Source organism: Elaeis guineensis, chromosome 1 (genome assembly GCF_000442705.2).
Source record: "Elaeis guineensis isolate ETL-2024a chromosome 1, EG11, whole genome shotgun sequence".
Classification (NCBI taxonomy): domain Eukaryota; kingdom Viridiplantae; phylum Streptophyta; class Magnoliopsida; order Arecales; family Arecaceae; genus Elaeis; species Elaeis guineensis.
The window spans coordinates 133,139,340-133,155,573 of record NC_025993.2 but is presented as its reverse complement, the minus strand read 5'-3'; the positions used below and the strand labels follow the sequence as shown (position 1 = coordinate 133,155,573).

Here is a 16,234-nt window from a genome sequence, read left to right as displayed (position 1 = left end):
ACTGTAGGCCATATGGATTGGTTGTCCTCTTAACCAAAGAGTGTGGAGATACTGGTATGGCATACAGGTGAGATGTAAGGGTACATCATCATTGAACATGACAACTCTAGAGCATTCTACTATCGAGAATATCTCTGATGGGATATAGACATAAGTGTTCCTTAGACCTGAGATCGCCTCAGTGACTTGCAAGCAACTCACTGTGCTTTGGTACTGGACTAACTGAATTTCTAATTCAGTGATGGAAGGCTTCTGGGCAAGTCAAGTACTTGCAAAGTCAGAGTATGATCAAGATGGGATTGACCACTCCAAGAGTTGGAGAAGAATGAGTCGCTATATTTCAATTTAGCAAAACCTTGGCCAAGGTAATCTATCAGATGGATTTGATATTTTGAAATATAATGTGGACAACCTGATCAGAGTTAACAGTGGAACTCTGAGGTATCCTATGAGCATTTTGGTCAAGGAGATGAATTATATGAAAACTATATCCGCATGGGTTCTAAGGATGTTGTTCTACACATTCGACCTATCCGACCGTCGGATATCATTGCTAGATGGTCACTTCGATTGGTATAAAAATTTATTTCTATGCTATAGGCTTAGGTTTGGATCTATGAGATCACCACATTAGAGTTCATGATCCGATCGGATGGTTGATCAACGATTAAGAATCGTTCTAGGTTAAACGATCAATACGATTGACATTTAACCTAGTATAAGTGTTGCAGGAGATCAATTAGCAATTTGATTCTAATTGGCTTAATTTGATTAAGCCAATGGGTTGAGATTAAGTCTAATTGAATATGATTTAATTAGATTTGATTTGGACTTGATTGGATCAAGTTCAATTATTTTATTGGATAAGCCAAGTGCAAAAAAAACTAGTCCTAATCTAATTAGGACTTTGGTCAACCTAATTTTTAATTCGATTAAAAAATTAAATCTAATTTAAATTTAATTTAATTTGATTAAAGTAAGTTTTTAATTAGTTTAAGATCTATTTTAATTGGGTTGATTTGATTTTGGTTTGATTTGGTTTGAGAAATCAAATTTGAACAAGTCATAGATTGAATCCTAGTAGGACTAGGATTCCACCTTGCGCCAACTTAGCCCCCCACGCCCACTCTCTCTTATTTTGTATGACAAAATCTTCTCTCCTAGGCCTTCATTCATGCCCAAAGCATTCCATTTTTTCTCTCTTACATGGTATGTGGTTGTGGACCAAGTCAAAGTAGGAATTAGTTTGGATTTCAAATTCTATGAGATAAAATTTTAGGAAATCAAAACTCTTTCCTTATGGCACTGATTTTATCCAGATTTTTTTTGAAATTTTTGTGGCTTTTATGGAAATATTGTGTGTCCTTTTTGGTGGTCCATGGTAGAAAAAGAAGGAGGGGGCACTCAAAAGTTGGGCACCCCTTGTCTTGCCCTGTTTGGATTTTCTTTGACTAGGTATTTAACCTAGATAAGGATTCTTCATATCTTATTATTTAAGATGAATTTCTTTTTGAGATTTTTGTGAATTATAGATCATTGAGAAACCTTTGAGGCATGTGAAAATCAGGGAAAAAAGTATTGGGGCGTGGAGATATAATAGACACAAAACTAGGTGTCTAGGTGAGAACAAAGAGAAGAAGAAGAGGATCTTCTTCTAGGGTTGCTGAGTTACCTCTTTTCTTCTTCCATCTATGAGTTTTCTGAGAGTGTCTCATATATAAAACTTTTTCTCTTACTTCTCATCTTTGGAAGAGTCTAAATCAAGGAGAAAGAGGCATCTGATCGACCATCAAAGAAGGATCAACACAGTACTAGCATACTGTGCTGATTTTCTGGATCAGGACTTCTGATCGTGATTCGTAGGCTCGTGTGGATGACTCCTAGAGGCCGGACGTATGTGCGGCTCGCAACATCATCCTCAACCCGGATCAGCAAAGTTAGAACATCTAACATGCAAGTTAATAGATCTGATCTATTTTATTTTACATACATTAGACGTAGTATAGAAACATGTTGATATGATCAACATGTAGTTCTTGTTCTTTATATTTTTATTTTTGATTTAATGTCATTTGTAATCATATGATAGGATCTTAGATCTATAGATTCTCTGATTTTATAAGATAAATTTTGATTTATTTTTAGTCTTCCACTGCCTGATCTTGAAAATGTTTCAAGATCTAACCCTGAAATCCTAGATCTAGTTTCTTCACCTGATGCACCTACAAGTGGTAAAATAGAATAGGATGTTAGTTGTCCAGCACTGCCCTGCTGGACCTCCTGCTGCTCCTCCATGCCATCTCATCTTTAAAGAACTGAATTTTTATCAAAGGTGATATCCCTATTGATGACAACCTTCTTCTCCAAGGGATCCCACAGTCAGTATTCCTTAACTCCTGACAGATATCCCAAGAACACCATCTTCTGTGACCTGGCATCCAATTTGCTCCATTCACCAGCACTGATGTGCACAAATGCCGTGCACCCAAACACCCTTAGATGGCTCAGCCCAATCTTCCTTTTAGACCATTTCTCCTCTAGAATACCACCATCTAACTTAGTGTGAGGTGACCAATTCACCAAATAATAGGCTACATCCACTGTATCAATCCAGAACACCTTAGGAAGCCCTACCTATAGCCTCATGCATCATGCCTTTTCTATAAGGGTTCAGTTCATTATCTCGGCCACCCCATTTTGCTAAGGAGTCCCTCTCACCGAGAAGTCCCTTTTGATGCCACAGTCCTCACAAAATATTTGAAACTCCTTGCTAGTGTACTCCCCATCATTGTCGGACGCAGACACTTCAAGCTCCAACCTGTCTCCTTCTCCACCTCAGCTTTTCCCACCTTGAATTTGGTGAAGACTTTTGATTTTTTTTTCATGAAGTAGACCCATACCTTTCTCAAAAAATTATCTATGAAGGTCAAGAAGTATCTCACCCCATTTCTGACTAAAATTGGGGCCGGTCCCCATACATCAGGGTGAACTAGTTTCAGTGGGGCTGCACTACTGACTGAACTGCTGGCAAACTGCACTCTCCTCTACTTTCCCATCAAGCATGGCTCACATACCTCTAAGATACCTCCATCCAGATCTAGAATCAAACCATGCTTGCTCAGTTCCTTCATCTCACGATCTCCTATGTGGCCTAGGCGGTAGTGCCACAATCGGTGAGTCTCCTACTGGTCCTGCCTGCTGTTGCTATATCAAATTCTTCAGTCACCACAGATCCTTCAATCTTGTAAAAGTTATTCTCCATCTTCCTACCTCTCATCACTACCATGACTCCATTTGAGATGTTCAACACTCTACTCCTGGCATGACTGCTGAAGCTGTAGCCACTCCACTCTAGGTAACCAAGTGATACGAGATTTTTTTCAGATCAGGAACGTACTTCACATTAGTGAGCATCCTCACCATCCATCAAACATCCTCACCCGAATGCTCCCAATACTAGCAACTCAATACGGGTGATCATATCCAAGTGTCACGCTCCCTTCATTCATCTTGGTGTATATAGCGAACCAAGACCTGTCTGGGATGTAGTGATGCGAATAGGCTGAATCCAGGATCCATATATCTGTGTTTTTCTGTGACCATCTGATACTACCAAGAGGTCATCCTCCACCTCACTATCAGCCATCATACTCAGTGCATCAGATCCTCCCTTATCTTCCTTTTTATTCTTCCACTGTGGGCAATCTCGTTTGAAGTGTCTGATCTCATTGCACTTGTAGCACCTAACTTCCTTCCTGCTCCTGCTCTTCCGAGACTTTGACCATCCCCTTGACTTGTCTCTTTTCCTTCCTCTTTTTGATCTCTCCCCCATGGCCAAGCTCTTTTGGAGAGCACCTTCCTTGGTCAACTTCGCTCGCTATTCATTGGACCGCAGCACCGAGACCATGTCTTCATACTCCAGGGTCTCTTTGCCGTAAAGCAGCATCGTCACTAATAGATTATAGGAAGGGGACAGCGAGCATAGTAGTAGCAACGACTTATCTTTCTTTTCCACCTTCACCCCAATGTTCAGCAACTTATTGCACACCTGATCGAATTTCTGGATGTGACCCAAGACATCTCCACCTTCCTGCATCCGAAGGCTGTACAGTCTCTTCTTCAACATCGGTTTGTTGCACATATTTTTTTCCATATACATGGTATGCAACTTCGACCAAAAACTTTTTGGGATCCTCTCCTCTAATACCGAATAGAGTGCCATATCTGCCAAATATCCTCTAATCACAGAACAAGCCTTCTTCTCTAGGAATATCCACTGACGATCCATTAACCCTTCAGGCTTCTCCTCCAATGTCTGATCTAGATCTGCTTGAACCAAAAGATCTTCTACCCAAACTTTCTATATAAAAAAATATTTTTTTCCATCAAACTTTTCAAAATCAACATTCATATTGCTTCCCATGGCTGGATCCAAACCAAAAACATAACAAAACTCGAAGGGATTTGAGAAATACCTTGACAGGGTCTTTGCTAAAAATTTCAGCCTTTGAAGATCTTCAACTTCTGGAGTCTTCTTCTTTCTCCACACAATCCGTGCTCTGATACCAATTATTGGAGCAACTTTTCAAGTTGTGGACATCAGGAAACAGTAAGGATCAGATTGTGGAGGTCTTTGAAGGCCAACAACCAAGCAAAACAAAAACAGCCTTCAAGATTTCAGAAGCCTTGTAAATCCTGTCGGCAGGATTTCTTTCTATGATTTGAATCCCTTCTCTACCAGACCTGTAATCCACCTTTTGAGATCTTAAAGTACTCTTGATGAAGCCTCCAAAAATTAAAAGATGAGATCTGGAACTCCTCTTAGGCGGCCAAGAGGGGGTGCACAAACAGGGGGGCATGCACAAAGGGGGGGCGCTAGTTTCTAGCGCCTCCTTTCTTTTCTTTTTGGGTTGGCGGCCAAGAAACCCTAGGATTTTCTGCTACTAGGACATAGAGAAGACCAGAGAGAGAGAAGAAGGAAGAGAAAGAAAGGTTAGAAAAAAAATAATTTTGTATTCCTTCGATTCATCGAGTCCAAATACAGTGTATGTTTATATATAGGATCAATGTGATCCAACCCAAAAACTCCCGTGACTAACTCAATACAAGATTGTGCTCACCCAAACCCATGTACACCCATAATTTGATTCAATCTCATAATCTTGGACTCAATCCTAGCCCAAATATAAGTTAGCCCCTCAAGGTCCAAAATTTCTGAACCTCAAGACCTGAAAGGCGGACAGCGTTTTGTCCTAGGGCCCAAACTAGCCCTAGAAATCTTATGACCACCTCATGGACTTTAAACCTTGGCCTTAGCTTTAGTCCCCTGAGCCTTGGGAACACCATATGAGGCCCAACAGAATGGACATTCTCGGCCCCTTTCACTAGCTTCAGATCAGTAGAAGTTGCTACTTGTCGTTGTGGATTACTTCACCAAATGGATGGAGGTCGAACCACTAGCCTGCATCACTAAAGCAAGGGTGACAGATTTTGTCTGAAAATTGATCATATGCTGATTCAAACTACCTTGAATACTAATCACCAATGATGGACAATAATTTACTGGAGCAAAGTTTCAAGGGTTCTACGAAGAGTATGGGATCTCACTTCGTCTTCTTTCGTAGCTCACCCTCAAGCAAACAGAAAAGCTGAGAAAAACAAATCAGACTATTTTATAGGATCTCAAAATAAGATTAGAGAGCCAAAAGATCTTGGCCCGACAAACTTCACCATATTCTCTGGGCATATCGGATGACATCAAGAGTCCTGACAAGAGAGACCCCTTTTAGCCTGGCCTTTAGGATGAAGCACTGATCCCAATTGAGATTGGGGCCCCATCAATTTTGAGAACTACGACGAGCAGACCAACATGGAGAGACTACGTGCTGATCTAGATTTACTTGAAAAAGTCGATAAAGAGCACATGTCCGAATGGTAGCTTATCAATATAAGGTCGCTCGGTACTAAACTCCAGAGTTCATAATAAGGTCTTCAGAGTCAGCGACTTAGTTTTATGCAGAGCAGAAATTTCTCAACCTGACAAACATGGCAAGCTAGCCCCAAATAGGAGGGTCCATATCAAATAGATGAAATCATCAAGCTAGAAACCTACCGACTGAATCAACTAGATGGAACCCCACTCTTCCGACCATAAAATTTGAAAAATCTGAGTGTACTATCAGTAATATATCATACAACACTAACAAGACCCTTACCATCTAAAAGTTATGATCTTTGTCTGGCCTAACTGAAGGAGCTTCTGATCTGTTTTAAACTAAAGACGACCTTTATTCAATCCAACTAAAAACTATCTTTGTTCAGTCTAATTGAAGGGACCTATGATTGGCTTTAAACTAAAGATAGCCTTTATTCAGTCTGACTGAAGGAGCCTTTGATCGGCTTTAAACTAAAGAAAATTTTTGCTTGATCCGACTAAAGGAGCTTTAATCTATTTTAAACTAAAGACGATCTTAGTTCGCCTGACTGGAGGAGCCTTTGATTAGCTTCAAATCAAAGACAGCCTATGTTCGGCCCAACTGAAAGAACCTTTGTTCAGCTTTAAATGAAACAGCCCGTGATCAGCCAAACATAGCAACAACTGGAGATCAAAAATTTCATGCACAAACATTACACAAGGAGATGTGAAACTCATTTTTCACTATTCAAAAAAGTTTTTACAAAAATAGTTCTTCAAGCCCCACCAAAAAAAAAGAGAAAAGGGATGAGGAGTTCACTCCTCATCTAAAGAAAAGGCCCCCACTTCCTCATCGTTGTTGCCAGGAGAAGGTAGTTAAGGTACAGTTACGGCATCATCCACCACAAGCGGGCCTTACAGCCTTCGAACCCAAAGATAAAAGTGGAGGTGGCAATACCGGTGACCTCTTCCTCAAATGCCGTCAAGGTCTTAAACTCTTTGATACAGCATTTGTGAACCGCATAAAAGATCCACATGAGGAGGAAGAGGCACTCTCAACCCCAACAAGTGGCGGTGGCTTCTTCTTGGGCCCCATAGAGGGAGTAGAAATTTAGCTCGATTGGGGAGCAGACGACATGCCAAAAGAGATAGACTGGCCCGACGCCCCTTTCTTTGCCTTCTTGAACAGAGGGCCTTCTTGGCTGTGGCCCTCCTCTCCTTAACTGCCTCCTTAATGGCTTTCTTAGAGGGCATCATGATGATGAAGGGGACGGAGAACTTTTGCAAATATTGAGAGAGGAGGAATGGAAGGTGAACTTTCACCAACCATCAACCCCTTTTTATAGGCATGAGTGCCTCTATTGATCGTCAATCATCAGTTTTGATGGTATGATTGTTCCCTAGGCCATAAATGGCATGTCTTCCCAACCTCGAAAACCAACTCAAGCAATGCTTTGCAGACTAGTATGTCGCCACATGGTGCATCCCTATAGGCTTGAGGCGGTCTCTCAAAATTTATTTCATCGAAGGAAATAGCATCATTATTCCTTAAGACCCTTGCCAAATCACATCACGTCCATCTTAAATGCACAAAGATTTACAAAGCACCATCCATAGTTAATGCAAGGAGTGATTGATATGACAAGCATCAAGAATTTCTCATCAAGAACTTAGTATGAAGTAGTCTAGCGATGACACTAGATAACATCACAGAGCAAAAAAAATGTAATATAAGAAGTTTTTATTGCATGTACAAAATTTTTATGACTACAAAAATGTTGTCACCTAGAATGGATGACAAAAGAAGTCATTGCACGAGGTCACAATCAATCCTGGCCATCAAAGCTTCATCGAAAACTTCCTCATGGATCTCCACACCTTCAGGACCATGCTCATGAATCTCCACCCCCGAGACCTACATCGAAAGGTGGGGGACTCAGTGTTGCCTTCAAGAGAGAGCCGAAAAGATCAAGTCCTAGGAAGGCCACCTCTAAACCAATTTCTGCATGTCCAAAAATTGGTAGTATAGCCCACATCGAACATTTATCAGATGTATCATCTAGACATGCAGGGTTGACGAGTCCTTGTCTGATCAAGCTCTAAGATCTTGAGACCACTGGCCGACTTTTCCTCAGCCTGCATTCGGCAACCACAGTTTTATTCCCCGAGCGCTCAAGTCTGGAGATCTTCTTTCGGGCAACATGAAGCTCTTTTTGGAGCTATGCCACATAATCGACGAAACGACACCTAGTCTCTTTGGTGGTAGCCTCCAACAACTCCAATTCTGAAATCCTTCCCTAAGCCAAGCAGAGCTGACTGTGAAAGTAGAGTTGTTTGGCAGCGGAACCCCAAATGGTTTCCTTGATGAGTTTCTATAGTCTCATCGATTCAGCAGCCAGCTGAGCCTTCTCCATGAAGTGTGCCATGATATTCCTAAATGGTCAACCTCAACCATGCAATTTTCATCGAAGCCTCATCGAGTGCCTTCTTGATCTTCGGTAGCTCCTTTCAGATGATAGTTTTTTTTATTCAACTCTTTGACCTTCTTTTTCAGGTCACTTATGCGAGCTCTAATCTGCACAGCACAAACTGCTAGTAAAGGCTCATCGATGGGACCAAAAGAAATATAGCCATCAGGACAAGCTGGCATAACTGGACAAACAAATGAAAAACAATGCGAGTTCAAAAAAGGCACAAGATCTCATTTCATAGATGAATTTTTTACTGAGGCTAAAGGGAAGAAAAAATATTAGATTTTTTATTTTTCGATCTCATCTTGAGAATCAGGAGACCTAGAGCAACCACTGATGGACCTGAGGATGTTTCAATCGAGGGAGTTACCCTTGAAATTGAAATATCGATGACGAGCGATGAAGAGACCTCCATTGCCATCTTTTCGCTCTGAGGCAGTCCCTCGACAATGAAAGACTCAAGAAGAATTGGCTCCCCTTCAGCTTCCTCTTCCCCCTTCTTCTCATCTAGGAAGGAGAGATCAGCCTCAGAGAGCTGAGTAGCAAGTCGGGTAGTCCTTGTATCCAGTCTCATGCCCTATATTAAAGGCCTATTAACTAAACATGATCTTGGTGTCATGAAACTCCTCTGATGCCTTGAAGCTCTCAACCACCTGAGCTTTCTCCTGCGCAAAATCCATCGAGGCCCAAAAACTCTCCACGATCGATCGATGAGCCTTGGCAATTTGCCCCTTGGCCTCCCACTTGGCGTCAGCAACCCAGTCCTTGGCCATCTTCTCAATCTCCATAACTTTGGCAGTGGCCTCCCGTGGCTCCTTCTTCCTCCAAGCAAGGCCGGCATTAGTCTTATTTAGCACCTCCTTCAGATGCTCAACCTTCCTCCTAGTTGTCTTGATCTGCGCACATGCCTCCATGGTAGCAGACTGATACGATCGCGATACTGTCATTAGGACACCGTGATTATCAATCAAATTTTAACTTAATAAAAATTAAAAATATATAAAAGTAATGAGTCGGATCGAATCCACAGAGAAGGCAAAATTTTGACTTGAAATCTTTAATTTTATAAAAAAAATAAAATTTTAGAGAAAGCAATTTAAGTCAAAAAATAAAAATTAAAAGTGTAAAAAATAAATCAGATACTAAGATCTACTAACTAGATCCTAGCATCTACTTGTAATAAAAATAAATAACAAAAATTTAAAAAGTATAAAAATAAATTGATACTAAGATCTACTAATTAGATCCTAGCATCTACGTGCAAAAAAATAAAAGACAAAAATTTAAAGTACAAAAAAATAAATTTTATATTAATTAAATTAAAATTCAAGTATAAAAAATTTAAAAAGAATAATAAAATAAAATAAAACTATAAAAAAGATCTGAAGTTGATCAGCCAAGCCTCATCGAGAAGATGGTTGATGACCACTCCATCTTCTATCGTACTTCGTAGAGCGAACTGACTTTTTTTCTTCTTTTTCTTGGGTTCCTAAAGCTATTTAATTTTTTCTCTATTTTTTTCTACACTTTTTACTCAATTTTTCTACTCACAAAGCTTATTCCCGGACTCCTATTTATAGATGAATTTTTTATAATTTTTTGGTAGGAAAAAGAGTCTTAAAATTCTTAAAAATTATATTAATTCTTTTAAAAATATTTCTGACCGTCGAATGGAGCTTGAACTACCCAGATCTGCCCAAAATCTATAGTTTTAATTCTTATCAAAGTTAGATCGAACCACAGCCATCCGATCGTGCCTGGGATTGGTTCTGGACCATCGGATCGCACTGATAATCTCTTATTCTCAGTTAGGAGCATCCTCAGCCGTTGGATCTCATGATGGATTCATTTTCGATCATCCGATCATGCAAAAACCTCTCTTTATAAACTGACAATGGACAGCAATCATTGGATCGATCCTCAGATTAAATCTTAGCCATTAGATCGCACTCAGGATCTTTTTCTCACTATGAGCCGTACCTGTGGATCGCATAATTATTCTTGTGGACCGCGCTAGCTCTGTGGATCGAGCAGTCAGTCCACCGTACATCAAAAATTATTTTCTTTTTTTTTAGGATATTTTAGCTCCATTTTCGTTTCGATTTTTATCTAAAAAATTGAAAAAAATATGCATTAAATTTCTTAAAAATTTCTCTTCATTTTGGTATTTAAATTCTTAATTAAATTAACATCTATTTTTTTATAAATATATCTAATTTTATATTTTTTTCAAAATTAATTATTTTTTAAGAAAATTCAATAAATTTATGAAATTAAAATTTTTAAGAAGATGTTAGCACCATAAATTATCAAAAATATCTTCAATAAATATAAAAATATACCACTTATCACACTCTCTAATTTAAACTTTGCTCATCCTCGAGTAGAGAAAGAATTTAGAATCAAGTATCGTTTAACTTAAAATCTCAAATTTTATCAAATAATTTTTAAAAAGACCACTGATGTTCAGTAGAGTGTAAATGAGGTATGTCATTGGAGTATTAATACTAGTCAATATGAGAGTTAAACTAAGAACACTAAATTTTTTTTAAATTTTTTCAAATTATCGCTACCTTTATCTCCAAATCATTCACCTTCACATGACAAGTATATTGTTACTTTCATCCTTCATTTATTAATTAATTTTTTTTTAAATATTGTACTGCTATTGAGTGTCTTAACCCCTTAAGCTTTTTGTTTGATCCATGTAGCGAGTTTTCAGTCAATGACTCCCAAACCAGATGGCTTTAGGGCATTAGGTATAAAATACCCCTCGAACCTACTTGCTCAAATCAAATAGGCTACGAGTTAAAACTAGCTTTACAACAAAGCTTCTTTATCTTTCATACCTTTTAATGCGAAACTCAATGCTTACTTAGGCAAAGAGGCCCAGTTACTTAGCATGAAGTACTTGAAAACTTTACTTTTTTTTTTTTTTTTTATATATGAAGAAACATATAGTTACCCTACACAAGTCTATAAAAAGTTAACTCTTTTTCTTTGATACTGATAGAAAAATTTAGAAATGCTCAAAGAAAACTATTTAAGTTCTAAACTTAACTTTTTATTGAATTTTCTTAGTACTTGATTTCTCAATATCTCACAAACTTTCTGATCTGTACATCAATTTTTTTTTAAAAAATACTTGGTTTAACTTGATTCTTAAGTATAATCAGATGCTTAAATACTAAATACTAACTTACTTGAAATTTTAAAAATTTAAAAAAAAATATTATCCTTATCCTCCCCCCCAACTTAATCGACATTGTCCTCAATAGAGTAAGAAAAATGAAGAGTGCATGCAAAGAGAAAGAAAAGGAGAGATGTCACCTGATTCAGAAATCTTTTCAAAATTGGTTCTCCCCCCAACTTAGCCAATATTATCTTCAGATCCCTACAAAAGATACTAAGCAAGACTTGATTAACCTAAATAAAATATAAAAGATAGCAAAAAGCACAAAATTGAAAATTGAAAACTGGATTGCCTCCCACGAAGTGCTAAGTTTACCGTCTTCAGCCAGACCATGCTGATTCTCTCACCTATCCTATGTCGAATATTGGATTGATAAATTTTAATAATTTTAGATTGACAATCTCAGAAAGATAATCTATAATAAATTTTAATATTTTATTATAAATCTTTAAAAAGTAGTTCGCATCTTCGTTCTTAATTTTAGAAAGATAGTTCACAAACCCATTCACAGACCTTGTTTATCAAAAATTTCTCCTATTTGTTCTTCTAAAATGCTCATGAATTTAGTTTTTAGGTTAGGAGTTGAGTTTGAAGTAATGGGTGCTGAAAGGGTGTCAGGTGATTTTAAACATGTGTACTCAGATGTGACCAAGGGCAATTTCAGTTCTGGAGGAGGTGATTTTAAAGTGGAAGAACCGACTTCTAGGACTGAAAAAAATGAAACTTTTGGTGAATATATCTCAGGTAACTCTTCTGCTCTCTTCTAAGTATCAATTTTAGGCTCAGATTTTTCTATTGGGTTAGCCTCAGTACTAACCCCCTTTTCTAAATTCACACTTTGACTAGCATCAGTACTAGCCTCACTCACTTGGACTTGGTATGGGTCCTTAAGAATCCTACCACTTCTAAGTTTTGTAATTGCTTTGGCATTTTCAAATTGAGGATTCTTAGATAGGACATTGGATTGATGACTAGGTCCAAATGGTTGATGAGTGGATGGGTTGTTCCTAGGATTTGATACTGGTTGGCTTGAGAGTTGACCTGGTTCTCTCCTCATGGTAGACTCAGCTAATTATCCTATTTATGCTTCTAGCCTAGCAATAAATTATTGTTGGATCATGATCAATTGTTGTAGTTGGTTTAATCTATCATCAACTAGATTAGTCTGTTGAGGAGGTGGGTATGATGGTTGATTTTGATATGATGGCTGGATAGATTGACTGGGCTGACCTCTATTGTAGGCATAATTCTGGTATGGAGGCCTACTCTGAAAGTTTTACAAAGGAAGAATTTGGGTCTGAGCCTGAGTCTGTTGGGGTCTCCAAGAAAAATTAGGATGGTTCCTCCAGTCTGAATTATATGTGTTAGAGAATGGATCATTGACAGGTTTGGAGTAATCTTGGGCAGCTTGAACTTGTTCTTGAATGAAAGGTGAAAACTGTGCAGCCGTGGGACATTTGCTTACATGATGGCCGGGCTAGCACAAATAGAACAAGTCTCCTGATAATTAGGTGGTGGTGTGTATTGTGCAGGAGATTGTTGATCTAATGCTAGAATTGATCAAATTTCTGGGCAAGAAGGTCGACTTTATCTAATCTTTGGGCTATTAGGTTCAGTCGGCCTTAAGACTAGAGTCTATTTGCTTGATCTCAAAAATTTCTGTCTGCTTTTGGTGAAGGATTAATCTTTCGTAGGAGGATAATGAAGCATGATTGATTGAATTTTCACTCAAAGTTTCAAATAAAGTGTAGGCTTCATCCTCACTTTTACTCATGAATGCACCCCTACAAGATGCATCTACCATCTGTCTGTATTGGTCACTAAATCCTCCTAAAAAGCTTGAACAATTTACCACTTAGATAGACCATGGTGTGGGTATTTTCTAAGAAGTTCTTTAAGTCTCTCCCATGATTCATGAATTTGTTCTCCTGAAAGCTGAGCAAATCCAGTGATGGCTCATCTCATGGTGTTGGTTCGACCTATAAGATAGAATTTCTTAAGAAACTCGTGCTGCATTTCAGCCCAAGTTTGGATTGGTCTCCCTATTGTGCCAAACCAGTACTTGGCTTTGTCTTTAAGTGAGAAGGAGAATAAAGTCAATCTAAGTGCATCATCAGTAAAATTTTAAATTTTCATCGTGGAATAAATTTTTAAAAACTCATCCAGATGCTTGTAAGGATCTTCATTAGTATTCCCATAGAAAGACGGAAGCATCTGGATTGTGGTCGACTTGATCTCATAGTGGCTTGTAGGGATATCAAGTAAGTGGATACAAGTCGATGGATTATAGGTGGAAGGAATAAAATATTTCTTCATCTACCTAGGTGGTTCTCTAGGATCTTCAGCCATCTGATTTTTAGGTTTAATATGAATCAACCATTCAATCTCAGATTGGGTTCAACTAGGTCAAGATAGAGAGATCTTCTACCTTGCATATACCAGTGCAAACCCTAATGTATGATTCAAGTTTTGTTTTTGTTTCATTTTTTTTTTAAGAGAAAAAGGAGAGAGAAGAAAGAAAGAGCCCTAGACCTAGATACGTAAGGTGAGAAGAATTAGTTGTGGTTTAATGTTAATTACAATCAAGTTAGCAAACAATTAAACCTAGACACCTATGGATTTTTAGACCTAACAGTTCGATGTAGAGTGGCTTAGTTTAGATACAAATTGGGTTTATTCTCACTTCCTTCAACTAGCCAAGTAAGAGGTGGGATCGTGGGGGTCCCCCCGTTGCTTGCCTTAGACACCAATTGAATTGGCCAGGTAAGCTAACAGAACCAATTACATAATCATAAATCCACTTAGGCTAAGTCTTTATAATCTTTTGCCTTAGACATCAGTTTCAGGAGTGAGTCCAAACTTACTTTACACTTGACTTGACCATAATACTCAGAACTGAACTCGATTAATAATAGAGGCCAATGTCTACTTGATTTTAGTTAGGCTAGGGTTAATGTGGGATGCTGGTTGGTTGTTTTTGGGCCAAGGAGGGTGATGAAATCTCCATCTTATCTTGTTATGGGTGTTGCCCTTAAATTGATTTGAGATAAATATGCACAATCAATTTCAAACAAGGGGTTCTATGCAACTAAATTAGATGTATAAAACTAATAAAACTTAAAAGGTTACCTTATCTCCAGCGATCACCAAAAATAAATCTATAATGATGAATGCTCCTAAAAATTAAGTTTTTACTCTTATCATGGAATTTTTATTAGATTTATGTGGATGAATTTTAGGTTAATTAAAAAAATAGTAATTCATACTAAAAAAAAATAGTTAAAGCTAGGGTTAGGATTGATCTCACCAACTTGGAAGCTTTCTATCTCCCTTTTTTTTTTTGAATTTTTAAATTTTTTTCTGCAAAAAGATAAAAAAAGTTAGTAAGCAATAGTCACAAAAAATCAAAAAAATTAAACATTAAAATTGATACCTTTCCTGATAACTGCGCCAAAAAATTGATATGATCACATGCTGTCGTTAAGACACCGTGATTATCAATTAAATTCTGACTTCAATAAAAATTAAAAATATGTAGAAAGTAGTGAGTCGGATCGAATCCACAAGAAGAAGAATTTTGACTTGAAATCTTTGATTTTATAAAAAAAAAATTTGGAGAAAGTAATTTAAGTCGAAAAATAAAAATTAAAAGTATGAAAAATAAATCGGATACTAAGATCTACTAACTAGATTCTAGCATTTACTTACAATAAAAATAAATAATAAAAATTTAAAAAATATAAAAATAAATTGATACTAAGATCTACTAATTAGATCCTAGCATCTACGTGCAAAAAAATAAAAGATAAAAATTTAAAGTGTAAGAAAATAAATTTTATATTAATTAAAATTAAAATTAAATATAAATAATTTAAAAAAATAATAAAATAAAATAAAATTGTAACAAGAATCTGAAGTTGATCAGCCAAGCCACATCGGAAAGATGGTTGATGACCTCTCCATCTTCCGTCGTACTCCATAGAGCGAACCGACTTTTCTCCTTCTTTTTCTTGGGTCCCTAAAGCTATTCAATTTTTTTCTATTTTTTTTATACTTTCTACTCAATTTTTCTACTCACAAAGCTTATTCCCAGATCTCTATTTATAGATGAATTTTTCATAATTTTTTGGTAGGAAAAGGAGTACTAAAACCCTTAGAAATCATATTAATCTCCTTAGGAATATTTCTGACTATCGGATGGAGCTTGAACCACCCAGATCTGCCCAAAATCCATAGTTTTAATCCTTATCAAAGTCGGATCGAACTACAGCCATCCGATCGTGTCTGGGATTGATTTTGAACCGTCGGATCGCACTGATAATCTCTTATTCTCAGTCGGGAGCATCCTCAACCGTCGGATCTCATGATAGATTTATTTTCGACCGTCCGATCGCGCAAAAACCTCTCTTTATAAACCGACAATGGACAGCAGCTGTTGGATCGATCTTCAATTAGATCTCAGCTGTTGGATCGCACTCAGGATCTTTTTTTCGCTGTGAGCCATGCCTGTGGACCACGTAACTATTCCTGTGGACCGGCCTGGCTCTGTGGACCGAGCAGCCGGTCCACCATACACCGAAGGCTATTTTTTTATTTTTTAGGGTATTTTAGCTCTATTTTCCTCCGATTTTTATCTAAAAAATTAAAAAAATATGC

At 37.7% G+C, this 16,234-nt stretch overlaps 1 non-coding gene across 1 annotated transcript; it reads left to right on the top strand.

Moving 5' to 3' along the window:
• Positions 1–13,439: 13,439 nt before the first annotated feature.
• On the top strand, positions 13,440–13,548 carry LOC140854971 (small nucleolar RNA R71). The gene has a single exon (XR_012138064.1). It is a non-coding gene; the product is annotated as a small nucleolar RNA R71 (small nucleolar RNA).
• The last annotated feature ends 2,686 nt before the right edge of the window (positions 13,549–16,234 follow it).